General features: G+C 36.0%; 1 long non-coding RNA gene across 1 annotated transcript; it reads left to right on the top strand.

Moving 5' to 3' along the window:
- Positions 1-366: 366 nt before the first annotated feature.
- Positions 367-15485, top strand: LOC141814225 (uncharacterized). Its single transcript, XR_012600465.1, has 4 exons — positions 367-549; positions 639-840; positions 1359-1435; positions 15316-15485. It is a non-coding gene; the product is annotated as an uncharacterized LOC141814225 (long non-coding RNA).
- Positions 15486-15850: the final 365 nt, after the last annotated feature.

The raw sequence follows: 15850 nt of genomic DNA, 5'->3' as shown, positions 1-15850 counted from the left end.
TAAATTAATAGCCATTCCCATAGCCCAATTAAAGCCATTATAGGTTAAAGGAGTTATAGGGTTATTGGATATGGGTTAACCCGTTAAACCCAGTTGGGAATCAACGTTTTCTCCGCCCGAAGCCTTCCCCATCGCGATCTCGCGATTTCCTCCGCCTGAAGCTTCTCCAGCCGCGATCACCGAAGCCTTCTTCCCTTTCTTCGTCGGAAATCGCCCTTAACCTTTCTCTTCTGCAATCCCTTCTCCACGCCGGATGCTGCCCTTCCCTTCTTCTTTCTCGTGATCCTTCTGTTTCCTCTCCATTCCCTATCTTCTGTTAGTACCAGCTGCAAGGGGGCGTTTCCTTTGAACTTGGGATCTAGTAGCGAGAACGAGAAGATTGCTCCCTCTTCTTCAAGATCGAGCAATGGAGGCTTTGTGAGTTCGATCGTCCAAGGCTTCGGTTCAATCCATTCTCTTCACCCTGCAAAGATCGTCCTCTACCTTCGCGTTTGCTTCAAGAGCGGCGGCAAGCAACAAATAGGGGAGGATTGGGTTGATTGATCAGAGGTAGGTTTGAAATTCTTGGATCTTTTGGTTTTGTGGAATTCCTGGATTCTTAGATTTCTTGGGTTTCGGCTGATATTGGTTGGCAGCAGCTTGATCAAGTGGAGATAAGGTTTCGGCCAAAGAAATCTAGAGTAAGGCTAGGAATCAAAGCTGAATTGGGGCAAGAAATCAAAGTTGTTCAACTGTTTGTTCTGTTACGGGATCATTCAGATTTGTTGATTAGGTTTTGGCAGCAAGAGTTATCAAGAATCGGAGCTAGATTCCAAGGCAAAGGATGATAGATCTATTGAGGTAAGCTTCCTATTGATTATTCGTGATTAGTAATGGATTCTGATTATAAGCCTGCTGGATTTAGATTAGGTGCTGGTTAGCATTAGACTATTGTCTGATGCTTGTTTTAAATAATTGAATTGTTGTTGAAATAATTAGAGATAGGTTTGACTTGCTTAGGTTAGGATTTATTTGTTAGAGTTATGTATTAGGTTAGTTAGGTTAATTAGTTTGGTAGTGTTATTGAATCTTAATTGGTCCTTGACATGAACCAAATTAACAGGTGTTAATTTAATTGAATCAGTTAGTTTCTATTAGGAGCTAGGTCAAATCCAATTAGATTGGATCTGTTGGTTTTGGTTTGAAATGTTGGGACTAGTTGATTAAATACGAAATTAGTTGTATTAATTTGTCTAATACAGCTAATTAATTAGTTTGATTAAATCGTGTTAATAGCAACCTAATGGTTAGATTAGATTAATTGATTAGGGTTCTTGGATATATCATGGTATTTAGGAAGGTTCTTATTATGGTTGCAGGACCCTGAGCGATTCGTGGACTTCGATACTATGCGAGGATATTTCTGGGGTTCTAGGATTTGACTGCGATTTATCAGGTGGGTAATTTACTGTATTTGGTCAATACAGTTCTGTCTTTTCCAGTGCATGATTCTGTTGTAGTTATCGTAGTTGATACCTAGATTCTATTCCTTACTGTTATTTGGATACTTCTTACCTTACTCATGTTGATACCATGCTTGCCCTTATTTCTATTAATCTTGGATTATCATTCTTGACTACTATTCTATCTTAGCTTTCTTGTTTTGTGGATTGAAGTTTCTTGTACATCCAAGAGTGTCATACTCTTGACATGTAATGGTTTGACCAAAGATTTCAGTAACAATCCTAACAAGTGGTCGTAGGGTATATGTCTCATTTTCAAGAAGTGATAAATCCTATGTGGGCTATTCAAACACCTTCGAGCACTTCGACTACCCAATCATTTCGAGTTCACACCTCCTCGGAGATGTTTGCTTAAGATATCAAAGTATAAGCTTCCATGACCAAGGTGACTTGAATATTGCAAGTCAAAGGAAACTTGCACTTAAGCTATACTGAAATTTTCGTTGACATATGTATAAAATCATATGAAGTCTCAAGGCAGGTCACTCCAATGAATTGGTTATCTTTAACCAACATCCACGTTTAAGTCTCAACATTCAATATCTCCAGCCAACGAGATCAGCTGCTTGGTTAACAAAGGAGTTTAAAACGTGCTAGTCTCGACAGAATTGATGACGTCTGTGCTCATTAATTCCTCGACTATGGATAATTTTAATAATTCATAATTACATATGTAGAGATGCTTACTAGTTGTGATACAATCACAAATTCTCTCATGTTATAAATCGTATTGCGGACATTCAGTAAATGAGTTAAGATTCAATCAAACACATAGAAAATGTGCGCTCAAATAGTGAATTGTTATTTATCCAATAAATAGGATAATCGTAAGGTGATTTGCCTTAGGACACCTCTTAAATCTAACACAAGGCACTATCATCTTCAGACTCACTCTCAGTTTCAATATCACCATTTTCTTTCAAAATCATAATTATTTTGTTTGGACATTGTGATGTAATATATCCTCTTCCCAAGCACTTAAAGCATTTAATATCTCTATTTCTTGAAGATTGGATAGGTTCTTTACCTTTGACCAATGGACAACTAACATCTTTATTCTTCAAAAACTCAGTCTTACTCTTTGATGCAACTTTATCATCTTTTTTATTCCAGGTTGATTTCCAAATGAATGAATTATGACTTTGCCCATGCTTGATTGAACCTTTCCTTTTGAGTTGCCTTTCAACTTTCATGGGCATATGCACCATATCTTCAAGCTTCACATAATGTTTCAACTCCACTACATTTTCAATTTTTTGATTCAAGCCTTGTAAAAATCGTGCAATGGTTGTTTCTCAATCCTCCTCCACATTGGCTCGAGTCATGGCAATCTCCATCTCTTTGTGAAATTCCTCCACAATCTTGGAACCTTGTTGATTGAGAAAGGTAGGATAGTGAAAGGAATGCAAAGGCAAATGGTTTCCGAAGTACTTAATTTAATATTTAATAGATCGGTCCTTTGGAAAAAAAGATCTATTATACGACTAAATTCTGGATTCAAAAGGAGATTGTATCTACCTCGGCACCCTCTTCATTCTGAACTGTAAGGAAAGGCAGAAATGCACTACCAAGTGGTGCACACCTTTAGAGGAAAATAACCGACTAATAGCCTTTAGCCCTCTCTATCTGTGGTCACCAGAAAGGGTGAGCTGACACTAAGGAAATGGAAGAAAAGCTGCAATAGAAACTTGATGAGTTATCAGAAGATACACAATCCAGTACACCCCCTTTAGGTCGAACCCTCCCTTTTATCGGCCCTCTCCCGTTTAAGTGTTAGACTTTGTAATCGCTGGTACAAATCTCAATAGTAATGTGAGGGAATGAACCTCTTTCTCATTATAGATTTCATCTCCTCCCATATGTTAACGGGTCTCTCTTTGTTTCTTCTCCTGCTTAGAATAATTTGATCCCGCCAAATAATAGCATAATCAATAAACTCAACAGCAGTAAGTTTTCTTTTCTTTAAAGTAGTTATGCCAATCAAACACTAATTCTATTTTTTTTCCCATTCTAAATATACGTCTAGATTACTTTTGCCATGAAATGAAGGAATCTTCATCTTGATATTGCTCAAGTTTTTATCAACATAATCATTTGTCCTTCCTCTTCTACCACCAATTCTAACATGACCAGATCTGCCACTAAAAGCTTTATCATCAATGTCCTTAGAAATGTCATCATCATCATTGTCATCAAGGTTATATTGTCTTGCACTTCATGTATAAACCTACCAATTTGTCTATTTTGTAGTCCAGTAATTATAGCATCTTGCCTCTCTAATCTGTCGAGGATCTGACTGAATCTGACTTTCATGTGTTCCAAGTGTTGTCTCAAGGTACATTGTTCAAGAGTTTCTCTAGGTCTTGCTTCCTCTCCACTTGTCGCCATTAAAGTAAGTTGTTGTCACTCAATTACTCAACTCACTAATATTAGCTCTTTAAAGAACTTAGAATTGAGTCAATTCCCTATAAGTGTTCTTTGACCAATTGAAAATTTTTAAGAAAATTAGGATAAAAGATAGGAATTGAAGAAGAATGCAAATTGCAGAATTGAAAAACTGAATTAAGTGCCGAAAAAAAATTTATCAGAATTGAATATAGGCAAAACTTATTAAAATGCAGAATTAAAAGATAAGATACTTAAAAAAAAAAGCTAAAAGAAAATTTTTCATAACTTAATCTAAGCAGGTGCTAGAATTCAATCTAGCAAAACTTATGAGAATGCTGAATTGAAGGATACTTGAAATAAGTGTTGAAAGAAAATTTACCTGAACTTAATATAGGCAAGTGTCAGAATTAAATTTAGACAAAATTTGAAAGAAATGTGAAATTGAAAGATAAAGATACTTGAAATAAAAGTTGAAACGAAATTTGCTAGAATTTAATCTAAGAAGTTGCAAGAATTAAATCCAGATAAAACTTGAAAGAAATGTAGAATTGGAAGATAAATGGCATAAAAATTGCAAGTATAGAAATAACAAAGTGATGGAGTCAAACCAAGTGAACAAGTTGCCCAACAAGCTAATATGGATCATACTCAACCCACTCTAGATGTTGTTGATGATCCATTATGCATCAATGGAGGCCCAATTACAAGAGCTAAGGCTCAGAAGATGAAGGAAGCACTTAATGTGCTAATTGAATATGTGAAGGCCAAAGTTACAATTGAAGAAGGTTTGACCAAGAGCAAGTCATGCGGCTTAATCAACTTAATTCAAGCCTTGGATGGACTTACGTAGCCACTTAGTCTCATGTTTATGTAGTAGAGATATGTAGGCTCAATTTCTAGCTTTATTTGGGTTGTAATGATGCCATAAGCTTAAAATGGCTAAGTAGTTTACATAGGTCTTTACTAAATGAGCTTTCTTTTGGCCTTTTAGGGTTTTTAGGTCACCTTATAGCTATAAATAAAGGAGGTAACGACCACACATGTATCTTTGACATATTTTCAATCTAAAGCATGGTGAGGCTCTCACTTGTTGGTTCTTCATTAAACTAGAACTTATCAAGGCATGCCCTTGTGGCATTCAAAGACTTATCAACCTCCATCCCAAGGTTGTGCCATCTTCCCTTTTCATCTATACCAAGGTTCGACTTTCTTAAGTATCGGGTTGAGGTTCTATTCATCTTTCTTATCGATTTAGACTTTCTTTCTTTCTTTCTTCAATTCGTTGTGAGTTCTTGAGATTTTTCTCTTTAGGTTCACATCACAAGTTTTCTACACCCACCTTTTGTTGCTTCTTTTCTTATACTTTTTTTTTCTTGTTTTCAAAATTTTAGCCTCCTTTCTTTTCTTTTTTTCTCATTTTTTGACCGAAAATAAATTTTTTTCTCTTTTTTCAGCCAAAAATAAAATTTTTCTCTTTTTTTAGCCAAAGATAAATTTTTTTTCTCTTTTTTTATAGCAACAAGTAAATAAGACTTACAAAGATTGAAAGAAATGATAATAATAAGTATCAAATGATGAACAAAATAGATAAAGATTCAAGCACAAAAAGAAAAGAATAACCAAATCGATTTAGAAAGAGCAAAGCTCTAATACCAACTGATGTGAATCCATGAGAGAAAAATCTTAAGAACCCACAATGAATTGAAGAAAGAAAAAAGAAAAGTCTAAATCGATAAGAAGGATGAAAAGAACATCTACCCAATACTTAGGAACACCGAACCTTGATATAAAGGAAGAGGGAAGACGCCACAACTTTGGTATGGAGGTTGATAAGTCTTTAAACGCCACAAGGGGATGCCTTGATAAGTTCTAATTCAATGATGAACTAACAAGTGAGAGTCTCATCATGCTTTAGATTGAAAATATGTGTGGCTGTTACCCTCTTTATTTATAGCTATAGGGTGATCTAAAAACCCTTAAAGGCAGAATGTCCATTTAATGAAGACCTATGTAGACTACTTAGCCATTTTAAGCTTATGGCATCATTACAATCCAAATAAAGATAAAAATTGAGCCTACATATCCCTATTGCATAACATGAGACTTAGTGACTACTTAAACCCATCCAAGGCTTGAATTAGATTGACTAAGCCGCATGACTTGCTCTTGGTCAAACCTTCTTTAATTGTAACTTTGACCTTTACATATTCAATTAGCACATTAAATGCTTCCTTCTTCTTCTTAGCCTTAGCCCTTGTAATTGAGCCTCCATTGATGCATAATGGATCATCAACAATATCTAAAGTGGATTGAGCATAATCCATATTAGCTTGTTGGGCAACTTGTTCACTTTGTTTGGCTCCATCATCCAGTTACAAGACTTCAGGCAAAGAGTTTAAAGGAAGCACTAAATGGACTAATAGAAGAATATTTTGCTAATTATGAGAAAGAAGAGATCAAGATAAGTCCAAGTATTGACCAAGGGTTCATCCATGTGATTGGACTTATCCATTGATAACTTATCTTGCATGATGGAATGAGTACTTATTCTTACAATAAATGAGTATGAGAACTTGTTTGATTTGAGTTGCTAAATTGTTTAATTGCATGCATGCATATAGACTCTTAAATGCTTGCATGCATGTATTTGTATTCTTAATTACTTGCATGCATGCATTACTCTTAATGACTATTATGAATGCTTTGTAATCTTAATTACTTCTTTCCACTATATAAGGGAGGGAACATGTTTATGGAAAGAACAACTTTTGGGCGAAGCTCTTATTTGTGTGATCTCTTAGATCTTCAAAGAATTTCTGAACTTATCAAGTCAGTCTCGTGACGTTCAAACCTCATAAACTTACCACCCTTGCAGTATGATATTTTTTTCTCCATAGTCCTTGGTTCGTTCCATCTCTTGGTCACGGGTCAAGGCTCAAACTCTTGTCTTCTAGTTCTAGGGGTTCAATCCATCGATTGTTTCGGGGTTCTATCAGGATTGTTGGTGGGCTTTGTGCCATCTCCAACAACCCCACCAAGTAATAGAGGGGGTTCTATCCATCAATTGTTCCCCGGTTCAACTTTGGCTTGTTAATTTGCCCCCACTCTTTAGCAGATCCTCCCTAATTTTAGCCTCTCGTCGAGCGAATTTGAATTTTCTTGGCTCTTCAAATTCTTTAGAGACTGATGATTTGTATGAATCATGAATTCTTTCGGCCTTAGGTAATGCTGCCATGTCTCCAATGCCCTCACCAACACGTACATCTCCTTGTCATATATAGGATAGTTGAGAGTCACTCCACTCAACTTCTCACTGAAGTAAGCAATGGGAATCATTTCCTGCATAAGCATAACACCTATTCCAACACCAGAATCTTCACATTCGATTTCAAATGTTTTAGAAAAAGCTGGTAGGATTAATGAGTAAAACTTAGCTTTTCTTTCAAAGTGTTGAATGCTCTCTCGTGCTCGTCTCCCCACTTGAATGGCTCATTTTTCTTGATGACTTTAGTAAATGGATATGCAATATTGTTAAAATCACAAACAAACCGTCTATAGATGTTGGCCAAGCCATGGAAACTCCTCACTTGGTTGATTGTTGTCGGTGTTGGTCACTTTTGGATTGCTTTCACCTTTTTCTCATCCATCTCAACACCTTTAGCACTAACAACAAAACCAAGAAACACAACTCTATTCGTATAAAAGGTGCATTTGTTAAGGTTAGCAAAAAGCTTCTTTTCTATCAACACACTCAAAATTGACCTTAGATGTGTGGCATGCTCTTCTAAGCTTCTGCTATAAATCAAAATATCATTGAAATACACAAACTACAAATCTTCCTAAGAAAGCACGTAGAATATATTTAACCCAAAAGGCATTACTAACCATTTATATAGGCCATGCTTTGTTTTAAAATCAGTCTTCTTCCATTATCACCTTCCTTCATGTAGGGAATCCTATGCAACAAACAACAAAGCAGTGAATATAGGATTCCAACGAGCGATCCATGCGCACTCCATGCGAAAGAAAACTCGCATGAAGTTCAATTTATCTATCTAATAGATCTATACCTTTGAAGTATGTCCTTCGCTTATCCCGCTCGTCCTCGATTTGCTAGATCTCTTGCACAGTCAAACGTCTATGCCTTATACGTATCCACATGAACATAATCTCAAGCTTCGAAGAAGAATCACCTTTGTGGTGCTAGTCACACAAGAAGATTCAACTAACACAAGGAGGAGGAAGAAAAGAGGTGTTCAGCCAAGAGAGAGAAGATAGCTCAAAATGCCTTGTGCACCTTTGAAAAATGCAAGAAAAACCTTCTATGTTCATCTCATGAATATGAAGGTTTTTGCCTCTTTAGCTTCCCCACATTAAAGCCACTTAAAACTCAAACAGAGCACGTATTTCTTATGTTGGCTTTTCGTCTTCTCTTCATCCAATGAAGAGAAAACCTTTGGTCTTTCTCTATTATTAATTCATTAAACATTTTAATGAATCAATATCTCATTCAAATTTGGTTGAGTCTAAATGAGTCTAACTCAAATTAAACTCAATCCCATAATCCAATTGGATTCACCTGAGTCTAACTCAATTAATCCAATTCGAATCATATTTTAGTCAAACTAAAATCAATCAATCTTTGAAACATCATGTCCTTTGTGTGTGACCCAATAGGCTCTCGTAACGTTGGTAATGTGTCTAAACTACTTTAGATACATAAACAATGAGCGACATCTAGCAATACATCGTTGCTACCCAAATGACGAGAAAGTCTACATCCGACCTAACCTTTCCATGACTACTATAATGTTCATTCTATCATCGATATCTAGATTGATCAATGAAGCATAGACCATGTCATTCTCGATATCAATCTTTGTATTTCTTAATCATCAAATAGACTCACTAAAGCAAATGAGTTTAATATCTCATATTTACTTATTTGAGCATGACTATGCATTTAGTAGTTCTATTCGACAAAGGGCCCACAAATATCACTGTCATCATATGGGAGGGATAGATCTCATCTATATTACTCACATCTCTCTGCATAATTCATTGCATACCCAATGATCGCTTTTATACTCCACCCTGTTATGGGTGACATTTGACGATACTAAAGTACACAACTCCTTATGTAGGGAACTGTAGTGACTTCAAGTCTAACGACTATTTATATCAATAGTCACATGAGAAAGTTTATGACACTCATATAACGATCCATAAAACTTTGTCATGGCGGAGCAAGTCAGTATATATTTTCTAATATATACTCATGTGTCAATGTGATATCACATATCTATGACTTGTGAGATCAAGTGATCAATTGACCTACATGCTAGTCTCAAGACATTAATATTGTCCTTGAATATTAATGCTTGACTAGGATTAATTAAGAGTAGTATTTTCTATATCATCTCACTATCAATTCAACTAATTGATATGATGTAGATTAGAACCTACTACTCAAGGGCATTATTATATTTAGTCATTTGGCACAAACATGAAGTAACATAATAACCAAACTTTACCTTTATTAATAATAGAATATGATACAAAAGTCTCTAGTCATTCATCACATAATTGGCTCTAGATACTAACAATCTTCCACTAGCACTAGTGTCAATCACTATGTATCTACTACCCAGTGACCTAGTGTGACCATCAAGTTTCCTCTGTACCAAAGCCTTAGTCAAAGGATCTGTGATGTTAGCATCAGTCAGTACTCTGCATATTCTCACATCTCCTCTATCGATGATCTCTCAAATGAAATGGAAGCGCTATAATATGTATTTGAAACGCTGATGAGAGCTAGGTTCCTTAGCCAATGGAATAGCTATATTGTCGTCACAATAGAGGCCTATTGGGTCTGCTATGCTAGGAACCACCCTAAACTCTGCAACGAACTTTCAGATCCAAACAAGCTCTTTTGTTGCATCAAAGGCAACAATATATTTGGCTTATGTTGTAGAATTGTAACTATGTCTTGCTTCAAACTCTTCCAGCTCACAGCGCCACCATTCATACAAAATACATACCCTGATTGCAATCTGAAATCATCCTTATCAGTTTGGAAGCTTGCATCACTATAACCCTTTACAATTAGCTCCCATTGTCTACAAATATCAAGAAATATTCTTCACAAGTACTTAAGAATATTCTCAACAGCTGTCTAGTGACTTTCACCTGGATCTGATTTGTATTTGTTCGTTATGCTCAATGCATATGAGACATCGGGGAGAGCACATAGCATATTGTATATGATAGACCCGATAGCAAATGCATAAGAGATTTGATCCATGCGTCTCTCTCCTCCTTAAAAGAGGGACATTGACTCTTCGAAAGACTCACACCATGTGACATCGACAGAAATCCTTTCTTGGAATTCTGCATGGTAATATAATATCTTATCAATGTATGCACTATGAGTTAGGCCAAGCAATTTCTGAGATCTATCTCTATACATCTTGATGCCTAGAATGTAGGCTGCTTTACCTATGTCCTTCATTGAGAAATAATTCCCCAATCATGTCTTCATAGACTGTAGTGAAGGGATATCATTTCTAATGAGGAGTATGTCATCTACATACAAGATCAAGAAGATAACTGTGCTTCTACTAACACTCTTGTAGACACAAGTTTCATCTTCATTCTTGATGACATCAAATTTTTTATCATACCATCGAATCAAAGATTCCAGCTTCGAGAAGCTTGCTTTAACCCATAAATGGACCTTTGCAACTTATATACTTTTTCAGCATTCTTTAGGTCTACAAAACTCACATGTTGTGTCATATACACATCTTCGAGTAGGTTTCTATTCAGAAATGCAATTTTGACATTCATTTGTCAGATCTCATAATCATGGTAAGCTGCAATAGCAAGCATGATTTGAATAGACTTAAGCATCGCAATTGATGATAAGGTTTCATCATAGTCAATACCATGAATTTGTTTGAAGCCTTTAGCTACCAATCGTCCTTTATAGGTATGCATAAGATCATCCATGTCAGTCTTTCTCTTAAAGACCACTTACACCAATAGGTTTGATAACCTTAGGTGGATCAACCAAAGTCCATACTTGGTTAGTGTATATGGATTCCATTTCAGACTTCATAGCCTCTAGCCATTTCTCAGAATCTGGGCTCATCACATCTTCCTAATAAGATGTAGGCTCGTTCAACTCAACAAGCATAACATCGTCATGGTCAAACGAGAGAAATGAATATCTCTTAGGCTGACGACGTATCCTATCAGATTTGTGAAAATGTTGGTTTACTTGAACAGGTTAGTTTACTTGAATAGGTTGTTGCTCCACAACTTCTTGTACAACAAACTCATGATCCACAACACTTTGTGATGCCTGTTCAATTTTCATCGAGGCCTCAGTGCTATTTTCTGTATCTTGAACTTCTTCAAGATGGATTTTACTCCGAAATAATTTTTTTTAAGAAAAATATCATTTCTAGCAACAAACACTTTGCCTTGTGTGAGATTGTAGAAGTAATATTCTTAGTTTCCTTGGTATATCCTACAAAATAATACTTATCTGATTTGGGGTCTAGCTTGTTTGAGATTTGACATCGAACGTAAGTTTCACAACCCCAAATCTTCAAAAAACACATCTTGTGTCTCTTCCCAATCCATATCATATATGGTATCGTTATAACGGCTTTTGATGAAACTCGATTAAGTGTAAAAATAGCTGTCTCTAGAGTAAATACCTAGAAGGAAGTAGTCATCTGTCTGACTCATCATAGATCGTACCATATCTAATAGAGTACAATTCCTCCTCTCGGATACACCATTCCACTATGGTATTCCAGGTGGAGTAAATTGGGATATAATCCCACATTAGCTAGATGGTGTAACACCCATAATTTTTTTAAGATATATATATATAATGGTTCATTATAGCTAAGATTCAAACCATGAACTTTTAAATTGTGAAACAGCCTTGTGCCATAGGATGATTCTTGCCTAGGATATACAAAGAGTATACATATATTATATAATATATGTATGAGAAGATGAAGAGTTGTTTCATCTCCCTTAGTATAAAAGGGAAAATTTGTTTCATCTTCCTCTTCCTTCCACCTCCACCGAATCTTTCTTCCTCCACCGAAATTAGGGCTCCTTATTTTGGTGTTCTAGAGAGGGTTTTTCAAGGGAGTTTTCTCACAAAGGCTTGGAACAGGTAGAAGATGTAACGCCCCACAAAAGCCTTTCAATATTTTCTAAATATTGAACATGACTATAAGGATAATAGCTAGTTATGAAGGAAATTTAATAGAAATGCTAAATAAGCCTTAAATTGAAGGGATAGAACCTTAAATAGACCAAAATGTAGGGCATGTCCTAAATGGGTCTATGGGTTAATGTTTTTATATTGGGCCTAATTTTATGGGCTTAAGAGGAAGGAAAAATGGGCTCTCATGTGTGGGCTTTGCCAAAAGAAAAAGAAAGAAAAAGAAATGGAGGTGCCAAGGATTGAACCTTGGACCTCATGCAAAGTAGCAAGCCTAGATGCCCATGAGTTAGCCACTAGTTCTAGCAAGCAATTCCTATGAAAAGGAAGAGGGAAATGCTAGTTAAACCTAAGGATTCATGAAGAGGGGTTTAACAAGGAAAAGAGACACTTGCTCTCTTTCACTACAAGGGTTAATGAGCAATTAAAGGGGGAGTGGTAAATTTGGATTGAAACTCTTCTCTCCACTCACTCTATATAAGTCTCCCCACTCCACCCAAAGCCTCATTTTCCCTCATCCCTCACAAAAATTCACTTCCCCTCTCCCATTCTCTTCTCTTGGCCGAGAGCCTCTTGGAGGTTTCTTCCTTCACCAAGCTCTCAAAGCAAGGGATCAAGGGCAAGGGCTAAGAGGCTTTAGGGAGAGCAAGGAGAAGAACCAAGGAGACACAAGGGAAGGGTTTCATCTTCTTTTTGTGTAGGGTAAAAGTCTAAGGATTCAAGAACCTATGTAAGTCTCCCCTCACCTGCAACGTAATCGCTTAATGTTGATCTTATGGAATTTAGGTTTGTTTTTATGTTATTATTGAAAAACCATGATGAAACCATGTTGAAGGTTTCGGCCAAAGCATGGATTAAGGCCTAGGTGATGTTTTTAAACCAACTAAAGGCTTCACAAGATACTTGATAATTTCTTATCATGATCTAGGATTATTTGTGGTTAGATTTAACCAAGGATTTCATGGATGTAGGGTTTTCGACCAAGCATGAAAATAAAGGCTTTAGGTTATGTTAAAGGTTTCATATGTGTTGAATGATCTCTTATCATGTTGTTATAGTTCATATGACTAGATCTAACTCATGTTTCATGCTCTTGAAGTTTCGGCCAAGTCATGTAAAATGGATTTAGGTTATGTTTTAACCTAACTATGGGTGTAAAGGATATATGATGATGTTCTATGATGAGTTAGGCACCCATGTGATTAAACCTAACCTAGGACTCCATGATTTATATGTTTCGGCCAAGGCATGAAAACAAGGATTAGGTGATGTTCTTAAACCTAATAAATGGCTTGTTTAGGGTTTCAAAGTTATGTTTTTGACCAAGCTATGTTTGCAAAAGATACATGATGATGTCTTATGAGGGTTTAGTTTTTCATGTGGATATACCTAGGGTTTTTCATGATGTTAAGGGTTTCGGCCATATGATGATATAAGGGTCTAAAGTTATGTTTTGAACAAGCTTTGTTTACCAATGATATATGATAATGTCATTAAATGAAGTAGCCTTTATGTGTTTAAAATCTAGGGTTGTTGGTTTAACCTAACTCATGTCATGCACCCTATAGGTTTCGGCCCTAAGATGGGTAAGGGTTTTAAAGTTAGGTTTTAAACAAACCATGTTTATAAATGATATATGAAGATGCCATAGAATGAATTAGCCTTCATGAGTTTAACCCAAACCTAGGGTTTTCATGAAGGTGAGGAAGCCCTAATTTGAATGATTCGGCCATCATAGGTTATGGACTTAGGTGATGACTTTAAAACCTAGCTATGGCTTAATAAATGTTTAAAGAACTTGTATGAGGAATTAGAGGTTATATGGTTAAACATAAACCATGATTTCCTTGCTTTCATATTTCGGCCATGTTCTAATCTAGGGTTTTAAAGTTATGTTTTATGCAAGTATGATAGATAATGGAGCCATCAAATGAATTAGCTTCCATATGGATTGAACCTAAGGCTTCATGATGTTAAGGTTCGGCCAAGTAAGAAGTTAGGGTTACAAGTAGTGCTCTAACAAAACAAAGGAAGCATATGTTATGAGATGTGATGGTTAACCATGTTCTAGGGATCACTTGACTAGTTTAATCTATGGTCACATGCCCTTCAAGTTTCGGCCAAGAATGGAGTTAAGGTTTTTAATTCATGCTATGTACCTAACTAGGGTTGCAAGTCATGAGTTATGATGATTAAAGTTCATGTGGTTAAACTTTAACCTAGGTTTGCCTATAGTTAGATTTCGGCCACACTATGGTAACTAAGGAAGAGTTGGGTTTTAAACTCAACCATAGTTGCAAACCTAGTTAATGATGTATCATGATGATATGATGTATGAAGGCTTATGATTTAAGCTAAGAGCCTAAGAAACCCTATAAGGATTCGGCTAACCCTAGGATATTAGGGTTTAGCTGGGTTAGGGTTCCAAGTATGATTAACCATGGTTAGTTGTAGCTAAACATGGGTAGATGTTAAATGAGATGTGTTAGGTTACATTGTAAAGGAAACCATTAAGTTGGCCAACCTTATGAGAATTAGGGTTCTGGTTGAATAAGGGTTTCGATGATGTTAACCATGTTGATGTTATGTGTTATCTCATGCCAAGGCTTAATAATGAGATTATGACGATGTAACATGCTATATAAAAGGAAAAGATGCATGAATGTTCATTAAGCTATGATAAAGACCAAGGTCTTATAAAGAAATGAAAGGAACATTCATGATAAAAATGAAATGGAAGCATGTACATCATTATGTTACTTTAAATGCATGGCTGGTACCCGACTTCTAAGGTTGTCGTTAAACAAATTCAGGTGACCAATTCCAAGGTCTTGGGCCTGGTAAGACGAAGGTCTTTAACCTCATAGGACTGGTGGCTCTCTACCCCAGTTGCTATTAGGGAGCGCGCTTTGGTACCAAGCCGAGGATCCCAAACAATGTTGATGATTATGTTTATCTATTATGATAATAAGTTTTCAAAGGCATTTTCATCATTTTGTATGCATATGATTTGAATGCTAAGGTGAAAAAAATGTATATGTGCTTAATGACATGTTAAAATGTTTCCATGCTTATGTTTTATTGCATGTTATGTAATATGTGACGTACGGATTTTGTGAGTAGGAAAGGAGCTTACTAAGCCTTGTGCTTATAGTTTTCTTACTTATGTTGCAGATCCAAATAGAAGTCACTAAGCAAAGGGAAGCAGCAGGAAAGGGCTAATAAAGATGTGTGTGGTGGTGACTTGGCAGAGTTCCTGGCAAAACATTGAATATGAATTTTATACTTGCATGTTTAAGAGTCTAAATGTTTGATTTAAGAATGACATGCTATGATTGAACTTAATATCTAGACAATATATGCACCTTTAGTTTCATTTGTAAATCACATATGAATTCCTTACCATGAAAATATGTTTGAGTTTCCGCTGCGAAGTTTTATGGATTTTCGTATGTGGTCTTTTATGAATGAATGAAAAAGAAAAAAACTGTAGCGTCCGTCATGGGCCCTATGTAAGGGCGGGCGTTACAGAAGATCTTCATCTAAAAAAAAAGCCCTCTAGTGGTATATTTAGTGAATTAGCAAGAGGATGTAAGTTCTCTTACCTGCAATATAAATAGCCTTCGATTGATATGTATATTGTTTCCATTACTATGGCTATATCCGATTTCACATATATATTTTTTTAGAAGTAAAATATAAGGTCTTA

This window comes from Curcuma longa, chromosome 21, assembly GCF_044706935.1.
Source record: "Curcuma longa cultivar G26 ecotype Majalengka, Jawa Barat chromosome 21, ITB_CL_G26_1.1, whole genome shotgun sequence".
Lineage (NCBI taxonomy): Eukaryota > Viridiplantae > Streptophyta > Magnoliopsida > Zingiberales > Zingiberaceae > Curcuma > Curcuma longa.
This window is presented reverse-complemented; position numbering and strand designations above follow the sequence as displayed.